A 10237-nucleotide genomic window follows, 5' to 3' on the forward strand; every position below is an offset into this window, starting at 1 on the left:
TCAGTCTTCAAACGATGAAACTTGAGCAGGATATTATAATGTTTAGATGCTCAGATTGGAAACAAAATACATGTAAAGAGGCACATTTGTATTGGGGGAGGGGCGGCGCTGAAGAGAGTTTGGAGAGTGTTGCTAGCAAGATGTAAGCTGTGAGAAGCAAATCTTGCTGTTCTGTCTCTGAAGTCTGATGCAGAAGCAATTAGATATTGCAGGAGCGGCCTCATTACACATCCCAACACCTACAGTGACCATTCCCCGATCAAAGGTTTATAACCCTCTCTCAGCCCCAGCTGCCCCATCCAGCTGCCCAGAGGTTACCACCCCACTGCCTGCACAGCACAGCCATTTCTCTGCCTTTCAAATCCCATCCCTGAAGAGATCTGGCTGCAGAAACAACAAATACCACCTTACCATTGAGCAGGTCCCAGCTCAAGGGCAGCCTGGCGGATGTTGATCAGGCAGGGGCAGATGTTAGCAGGAAGCAGAGACCCCAGACACAGGCAGACAGCAGCGCGCAGCCAGCGCAGGAGGGTCTCCTGGCCCAGACAAGCAGGTGGACACCCTGGAAGGACCTTGGTGTGTGGTAAAGTCCTGAGCCTTTGAGTTCCGCCTTAGCACCCCCAGTTATTTTCACCCTGAAATGCCTGGGAGTCTGCATGGTGCCACAATGTGATATCCTGAGATTTTGTTGCTACCATGTTTTTTTTTTTCTTGCTGTTCTGGTGGCTTTCATGGCAGCAGAGGATCCTCCCATAGCAGTATTAGAGAATTATTTTATTTTATTTTATTTTATTTTATTTTATTTTATTTTATTTTATTTTATTTTATTTTATTTTATTTTATTTTATTTTATTTTATTTTATTTTGTTTTATTTTGTTTTGTTTTGTTTTATTTTATTTTATTTTATTTTATTTTATTTTATTTTATTTTATTTTATTTATTAATTGATAAATATGCTTTTCACAGTCACCTTCAACTTCACACTCATTCCTATGGAGCTCACTGTTGAAAATTACTGCCTCACGCTAGCTGTTAATTTAAGATTAGGTCCTGTATGTGTATATGCGTGCGTGCACATGCACACACACGAATCCATCCACTTTCATTTAGACTCCCCTGTATATGTTATAATGTGGTCTAGAAAGACATGGTCATAGACCTATTCCTCTGCCCTCCATCAGACCCTGCTTTGCCCTGTTCATAATGATCCACATCCCCAAATGAGCCAGTTGCTGCTTATTTCTCTCCCTGCTCATCCCACAGCCTCTCGTCCTCATTCACTTGCATATCTTTCAAATCCTGGGCTCAGCTTTCTATGAAGTGCTCCCTCTTTGAGACTGAAAACCTCACCAGCACTAATGGATGTATCTTCAGCAAAGCCCTGTGCCACAAAATGCTACTATTATCCCCATTTTCTGAGGCAGAGAATGGAATTGCAGAGATAAGAAGGTCAGCATTGTTAAAAGCGTCTGCTAATTTCAGAAAGCACAAGGCTTGAGTTTTTCAGAGTACTTATTTCTATAACACTTTACTTGGTCACAGTACAGGTCCCCTTTGACTGCATCTGCAATCAAGAGAGCTTCACCCTTGTGTCTGGCAGAAGGGGTTTCCAAGCTCAGGACCTAAGTGACCAGCAGCACTTAATTAGTGCCCATCTCTGAGGAGTCTGACCTGACCAGAGACACACAGCAAAAATCCCATCTGAAGCAGACTGGGCTGGAAAAGCTCTAAAAAAACAAATGCTCTGTCCTCTGATGGAAAATATCACATCTACCGGCCAGCTGCAGTCCAATAGTTTTCAGCTGGTGGCCTGTTTCTCTATGAATTCAAGCCTATTAGGAAGGTGCTTAGATTGCTGTAAAGGCGTTCATGCCTCCATCAGAAGAATCTGAGTGTGAAGATAAAAAGCTGTGAAAAACACCTAATTTTGCACAGATGCCATGATATAATAAATAAAGAGCAGGCAAAAGGCTTTTTGATGAGCTGAAAGACTCATCAGTGAGTTATTTAACTTCCCTCTTCCAAAACAGGAGGGTTTTTTGCCAGTACTTACCTGGTTTGAGGTCCTACATGTTGGGGACAGTGTTTCTTCCTCTTCTCTGCTCTTTATCCCAGCACTCAGCCAGAAAATCCATTAGTTTAAGCACAGTTGTGGTTATCTTCAGTATATAGATAACCTGTCAGAAAAGCCTGAATTGTCCTGTATGCTCAGAGAAAGAATTAAGAGCAAATTGACTGAAAATCCAGGGGCTAGAACGGGCATCTTTCCCCTCTGCTTCCTGTGGCCCCGAAAATCCAATGCTTTTAAAAAAGGACATAATTCCATATTTTCTGCCAAACTTCCCATTGTTTCTTTAAGCTGAGGTAAGATTCCAGATTTTTTTGTGTGCTTTTCTTTTTTGCTCATATGCAGCAATAATTCTACCAATACAGGTTTCAGCTGGTGCTAGCCATCTGATCAAATTTATGATCCAGGTTTGTTAAAATAAAAGTAGTCTCATTAGGCTTAGTAGTAGATAAGGGCATGTGCTTGCACAAATCAGAAATGCTGTTGAAGAATTTAATTTTCAGGCTTTCCAGCCTGTTGCAATCCTGCCTGAATTTGGTGGGGAAAGAACATAAACCACAGAAAGCAAACTATTTGTAATATTTCCCTAAGATCCACAGTTTTTATTTAGGAACGGTGGGGGTTTCCCCAAAACCAAAACAAGAAGAATAAATTACAGTGGAACAATCATGGAGCATCTGCTTCTGGACCTCACGTTTCCCACAGAGGTTTCCCTTTGGGGCAGTGGTTTGCCCCCATGTGATGCTGAGCCTTTGGGGACACGTTCCTGCACCTCAGTATTTTTGCAGTGTCAGCCTTGCTTCTCACCTTTATTTGGCTGCATGTCCTTTTGGTTGGAGCCTCTGAGGCCTTTTTCAAAGCCCAGCAGAGCTAACAGGGGAATTTCTTTTTAATCTGAGGAGACTTAGATGAGGATGCCAGTTTATAAAGCTGTGGTGGAGGAGAGAGGGTCTAAGTGAGATGAGGGAGAGACCTGGTCCAGCTCTCCAGGGTGACTCTCTGGTACAAGGTAAAGTGCGGGAAACTAGGACAAATGGGACATTGGCTCCAAAAGGACCCACTTAGATTAAAAGACTGCTGACGTAGCTCCATCCACCAGGAGTCACTCCACTGCTGCAGAACTTGGATATGCAGGCTCTGAGAGCTCCCCTGAGCAGAAAATCAAGCTGGTTTCAAAGATAAACCTTTCCTTCACGGAGATTTCGTCCCTGCCTGCATTTCATCAACCTCTCAACAAAATCTAGCAAAATGCAGCAGAATGACAAGGTTTTGCCCAATCCGCTCATTTCAGCCACCAGTGCTAGCCTGGTCCTAGTGATGGTGATCCGGTGAGGCAGTGCGTCTGAACTGACAACAAAAAACCTGTATTTAAACAACTAATGAGAAAACCACCTCTTTGACTTTGGCACACTTATTGCTCAAGCCACCAGAAAAGAGTAAGGACTTTGTTCGACCCTCATCATCATTCGTATCTAGTAAACTGGCAAGTGGTTAAGACATTGCCAGTATTTCCACACATGCAAAAAAAAAACCCTACCCCAAAAAAACCCCCCTATATCCCATTACTCACATCCCCAGAGAAATCATAGTAAGAGACACAGAGTTTACCACCTTCAAGCAGGAAATAGCTGCTTTTCTAATGCTTGCTAATTGCTTCACTTAAAACTAGTTTGATTACTTGGCACCAAGACAGTATCTTAAACCTGAATTATTGCTTGGAACTTTCCTTTCACCTACCAAGAGCCCAGGCCATTAAAAATGTGTAGCAAAGGTCTCCCTGCGAGACACAGGATTGCCGGTTAACTCTTTTATGAATCATGAGCTTCTGGGACAATGTCTTGCTGTCTTGGTGTACACACTGTGAAAATGAAGGTGTTATTTATTAATAAAGCAGCAGGCAGAGACAAGTGTGCACATGGAGAAATGTGCATTGCTGAAGTAAGCCACACTATGGAGCTATCAGGCATATTTCTAAAAGCTGTCACCTGGGGTGGGACCACATTTTCATTTTCTGAAACCAACAGGCCAAATCTATCACTCTAAGATTTAGGTGAAGGCAAATTCTTTCTTAACTTGGCTTGACTTCTTCCAATTGAGTGGGAATTAAAGAGCTACTTTTAGGGGGTGAAGGACACCAGGGCAGCAGTTACAGAGCATGAGCTGTACATACTGACCTGCAGGAGCAGACCAGTTCGGATCTTGGCTGTACCAAACACTGTCATTAAAACTGCCTTTGTCACAGCACTTATTTAGGATCAGAAATTAACTTGCATTTTGTACTTGACAGGAAGTTATTAAGAAATCTCCACAGCTACAATAAAACTGATGCTTAAATTGTAATCTTTCAGAAAGAATTTGAATCTCAATACGAAGCATCAATAAGGTAAGCAGCAGCTATGCAGTTGGCACATCCCCGAAGTGTCTGTTCCCAAATGTCTCCCTTCAGGTGAGACTCAGGTCTGTGAAAAAAACAGGCTTCATGGTCAGGGATGTGCAGGACAGCACCCAAGAGCGATCTGCCTCTCCAAATCCTGTACGAAAATCTTTAGGGGGGATTTTCAACCGCCTCCCACACTGATCAATTATGTTTTCCATCAAATTCAGTATGAAGTTTCTTGGCAAATGAAGTTTTTTACAGTTATGCAGGAGCTGTTCCATAGGACAGGGAACAGTTGGGGCTTTCTCCTTGTCCATTGCACTCAGGAGAAGCAATGCAGACTCTGACCTCAAATTTATCTCCAAGGAGTTTGGCAGCTCACAGACTTGCTTCAGAAAGCCAGTGAAATAAAATGTACAAGAAAACGGTGATGATGTGGGTGTAAAACACAGCCTGAATCTAACACAGGATGTTTTGAGGCAATTAGTCAAAATGTGGAAGAGGGTGGGCTTTGCTATAATGCCATTGCTTTTTTTAAGCAGCGGGCATCCAGAATAAAATTTACACATTAAAAAGTCTTAAGTGCAACTCAGCCACAGAGAAAAGGCTTCCACTTTGGGGACCTGCAAATAGGTCTATACCCAGCAAAGCTTTACCCACATGTAAGCTCAGACTAATAGCCCATGCATCTGCACTGGACAGGGCTGGGACCATGCTGCCTATTTTTGCTCTTACCACAGCAACTGTTAGAGTAAATTAGAGAATCTCTATTGGCTGGGAGAACATTTTGGGAAGGGTCACTAGCTGAAATGTTGGCCTATTCAGCAGGAGGCAAGGAATCAGGACAAAAGGAACAAAAGTTTCTGGGTCTATGTGCAATGGGAGGAAAATAACACCCTTTTTCATCTTAGGAAGCCACTTGGAAAGCTTTCCATGGAAAGCAGACAGATGAAATACACAGACCTAAGCGGAAGAAATACTTAGTGTTATCAGCCAAATGATGGCTCTGAAGGTGTCTTTGCAGCTGATGTTTTTATGCTTCTGTGCCAGTCAGGAGAAAATGAAGCCTTGGGTCAGTTTCTCACCTGGTGCTGGTGACTAAATAGTGATAATAGAGACTCCCAGCTGGATTCTTGTGCTTTACTGTCACTGAAATTGAGGGTAGGAATGCAAGATTAGTGCCAAATAATCCCTTTTCTGAGGTGATGCCCCCACAAACCCCTGGAAAATGTTTTCAGCAAGACTGCTCTTGGTTCAGACCATAGGATGGCAGAGAGAGGGAAACAAGACACTGGCCCCTGGTGTCCCACCAGCTCCTTCTCACTCTGACCCCAACAATGGGCATGGAGATGCAGGGGCTGCCACGGTGGCAGCCCAAATACATCTTCTTGCATGCTCCAAATGCCAAGAAATACAGTTCACTTCAGAAAGGTAAACTGGGGCAGATCTAGGGAAAAGCATCCTTTAGAAGGGTAACATCACAGAAAAACAAGGAAGGTAACATTCAGGAAATCACCGAGGATGCGCTGTTTTATTTTAACAAATGAAATCCAAGCAGAAAGCGCAGACACAAAGAAATCTCTGTCACCAGACATGCCCTGTGCTGGGAGATGTCTTAACTCCAGAGTCAACACTAAGTTTTAGTGAGAAAAGATGCTGCCAGGGCTGAAGACGATGCAAGTGCCACATCTGACATGGAAAACACCAGTTCCAGCTTCCTGAACACTAATTTTGGCACCCAGCATGACTGTAACGGGTACAGGATTGACTGAGTACACTGTGCTATAAGAGGAGCCCCTTAGCTTGCTACATATAAAAAGCCACCCCATGCCCCTAGGATAAATATTTGTGGTTTTATGATCTTTTCTCCTCTTCAGTCCACTTCCTGCATCCTTTACCAGTTCCTAAACACTTGATGAAAGACTTATAAAGATCATGGCAGGAACTGAAACTTAACATTTTTGTTTTCAAGCTTCAAAAATATTTCCCAAACATCTCTTATTCCTCTAGAGGAAATCCCTTTAAAAACATTCTCCAGTGAGCAGTTAAGTAGTTGAACCAACACACATCCCATCTCAAGTTTCTGCTGGTAATTAATAAAACAACTGAATATCTGACAGAATGGTAAATTTTATAATTTCTAGGGAAATGTTAATAGGTCTGGTTATTTCCAGACCTTCACTGATGTGATCAGAAAAGCAAATTAGACAGTGTTGTAGCAGTCTGCTTAACATTCCTTCTTTTGTGCTGTTACTGTTAATTTATTCCTTTAAGCCAATTTTTGCACTGTCACTACTGTGAAGGTTTTCTCAACAATTTAATTACAAAAAAGAACTCTGCAACATGAAATTGCTACTGGATAAAAATCAATATTTAAGGTGTCAGCTTAAAAGTAGTTCATATCTTTTGTGTTTGGAGGGGGAATATGTGCACACACCCATCAAGCCTATTTGAATGTATAAATTTGTAAACTGTCCTTTTTTTGTAAGGAAAACATTTGTCTTGATGTTCTTTTGTCCTTAGAACTAAATGTGTCTTGGTTAATTGAATAAACATTTTTGCATTGCAGAAAATAAAGGGCAGTTATTATCCCTTAAAAATCCCATACATCTGAGGAGGTCCAAGACTTTCTGAGAACCCAACATTTTATAAAGATTTTTGAGAATGCATAATTCTTTGCCCATAAATGCCACCCACTCAGAAACAAAGGAGCTAAAGTAGGCTGTAATTACTTCCCTACACAATAGATTCCAATTGCTCCTATCAAGAAATATTACATAATTACTATAACTTAGAGCTGTGATTATATATTCTCAAAGAAGAATCACACATAATAGAAAGCAGTAGGACTTATGGCTCTTCGTCTATTGTGTCAACTCATACATTTAAATTATTTGATTAGAAAACTAAATAAAGACCTTGAGTCCTAAACAACACTTTCTCATCAGCTGTCAGGATTGAAGGAAGTGATAAATGATGGGGCATACATATTTGTATAGAAAAATTGAAGAAGCAGGAGAATAAAGAGGAGAGGATATGTTGGGTGTCTACCTGTGTCCATCCACCCATCCATCCTTCCCTCCCTTCCTCAGTCTTGGGCACCCTCTTTGCATACATATCACAAGGAATTTCTCAGCAAGGAGCTGATAAATAAGATCATCTCTCCATAGAAGATGAAGACAAAGGTCAGCCTGTGGAAGACATCAAGAAAAATCAACTCCTCCTCATTTTCTTTTTCATGTTCTTGCAGACTCACTCTCTCCCCTCCTTCACACCGGCTGGGTTCCTGGCTATTTGTACAATTTTCCAACAGAGGCAGGGCCCACTCGCGCTGGGATGTGGGAGGATGAGGAGGAGGCAAGGCTTCACAGGGGCTTACCATGTTTTTCTACTGTTTTGCACGTCTGATTTAAATCAACCATTTCTTATGCTCGCAACACATACCTCAGATAACCCACGTGTCTTTGATGCTACTTAGGATAAGTCCTCCTGCTTTGTATGCTTGGGTAGCCTGTGCAAAACAAGAGGCAGATGGCTATCAAAACCAGGACCATCTATTAGCTACAGAGAGCAGGCTCTGAAGACAAGATGTAGGACTGCTGCTGAAGATGCTAGAAGATGACTTTCCCCTCGCGGACACAAAATATCCCTTGGCGCTGAACTGCAGCTCTCTCAATGCAGTCACCTGTTGCACTTAAGACAGTAACAATTTGCATTTTCTGAAAAGAAAGAAACAGAATTAAAAAAAAAAAAAAAGAAAAAAAATCCTTTTGGGCCTGCAAAATGCCATACTGATCATAGTAACGTGAGAGAGAGGAGGACACTGATTCAAATTTTGTCATCAAGTCCAGCTGTGTCTGTTACCAGACAGGGTCCAGCAACATGGCGAGCACGTACGGCGGCTGCAGATTGGTTTGTGACTGCTCACTGGTGTGGAGCCAGAGCAACTTCAAAGAGAAATACCACAAGAAGCTGATTTTTCGTGTGTGTGTGTTCTTTTATTAGGAATTTTTATATTTCTGCCTAGTATTAGCAGAAGTAATATCATGGTTTCCCAAAGTGTAACAAATCTAATGTGTCATACATATTGGATGGAAGTAATTTAACATGAGTGCTCTTTAATTTCATAGATCCCTACTGCAAACGGTTCCTGGTTAATGACTGGGGGTTAGCTGTTTTGCCTTTTTAAAGTCCAATCTTTTAAAGTCCAGATGGAGAGGGTTTTTTTACAGCTGCGCAGGAAGAGTGACACTGATGCATGCTGAACTCTGCAGGCAGTATTAAAATTCTGCCATCTACTTTAAAAGGATTTTTGAAAGTCATTTTAAAGGGGCATCATCAATTTGAAGATCACTTTGGATCTCATAACATTACAAGTAATATTTCAGACTACCACGCAAAGCCAGCTGTGGGGAGAGAAGTCAATGCTCCATGCTAAATAAGCCTCTTTGCTTTGTATTATGACAATATTTTACACTGGATTTTTAAAAGCTTCCAGGAGGAAGTTGCAAACCTGTGAACAGCCATCACTGCTACTGGATGGCCAGGGAAGTCCCAACACTGGTCACAGGCTCTTGCATTGAGCCCAGCACTTCCAGCAGCAACTAAGGTCTGGGACTGGCCTCACTCCTTTTCTTGACAGCAACAAGAAGTAGAGAAATGCTGGTGTTGACTTCCAAAAAAAGAGTGGTGTCTTTTTGCCACACTCCTCAGCATTAAGAGAGCATTTTGAGACACAAGGAAGCTTTCTGGTTCCAGCTGCTTTTGCTTCCACTGTGACCTCTTTTAGTTTTTACTACATCTTGGTTAGGAGTGTTCATTGTTCAACATGCAGACCTCTGATTTACAAGGGGCTGGGACTGTGCTTAATGGGCAGACAGCAAAAATGCCTCAGAAAGGGAAAGTTCTCCCCATCAGAGAAACTTCTGGAATGGAAACAATGACTGAATCACTTGGAAAGGAAAAACCCAGCGCAGGGAAACATGAGCCAGGTTGTGGCCTAGAAAGAGGTTGAGGAAACTAAACACTTCGCAACTGAAAGTATATTTTAGAGCAGGGACAGGCAACATATTTTAAACTTCTTTTCACAATCACCTCACCTGCTGGGCTTCATTTCAGAGCCCAGCAGTTTTATGAGATGAATCCATCTCATCCCCCTCTGTTTAATTCACACATCAGCTTGCAGAAGGAATGAAGCACATCTGGGCACGGTGTTCTCAGATGGGACAAGGATGGTCCAGGACAGAGCTGCATCCATCCTCCCTGGGCAACCTCCCTGCAACCCAGCCCTCGAAGGTTTGAACCTTGTGACATTTTCTCTTTACAACATACAATCCGAGATATATATGTATATTCTTAAGGAAGATGGGCTCAAACTAATCCTGGCACTGTTGCCTTTTATATTCATTTTCCTAGGCAGGTATTTGTACAGCAGCACGAACAGGTCCTAGAGGAGCCCACTTTGGGAAGGTGTCACTGTTTCAGGTTTGGGCAAATTTTGGTATGGTTTTTCCATCAAGAAAGTGCCAAACCAGAGCAGCCCTGAACACAAGAAGCGCTGGCAGAATAAATAAAACACAGGTGCCTACACATGTTGGGCTGTTGAGGTTTTTCACCTCTCCTGCTGCAAAAGAATGTCAACAAAATCCCCAGAGTGACTCGTTTTCCTCTAACACAGATGCAGATGGAGACAAAAAAATGTCTTGGGGCTACAGTGTCCTCCTCAAACACTGTGGGTCAGATTTAAAGGGATCTAAGCCAAGGAAGAGGCTTCATACCTAAGACCAAAGTG

The sequence above is a fragment of the Phalacrocorax aristotelis genome, chromosome 9, assembly GCF_949628215.1.
Source record: "Phalacrocorax aristotelis chromosome 9, bGulAri2.1, whole genome shotgun sequence".
In the NCBI taxonomy this organism is placed as follows: domain Eukaryota; kingdom Metazoa; phylum Chordata; class Aves; order Suliformes; family Phalacrocoracidae; genus Phalacrocorax; species Phalacrocorax aristotelis.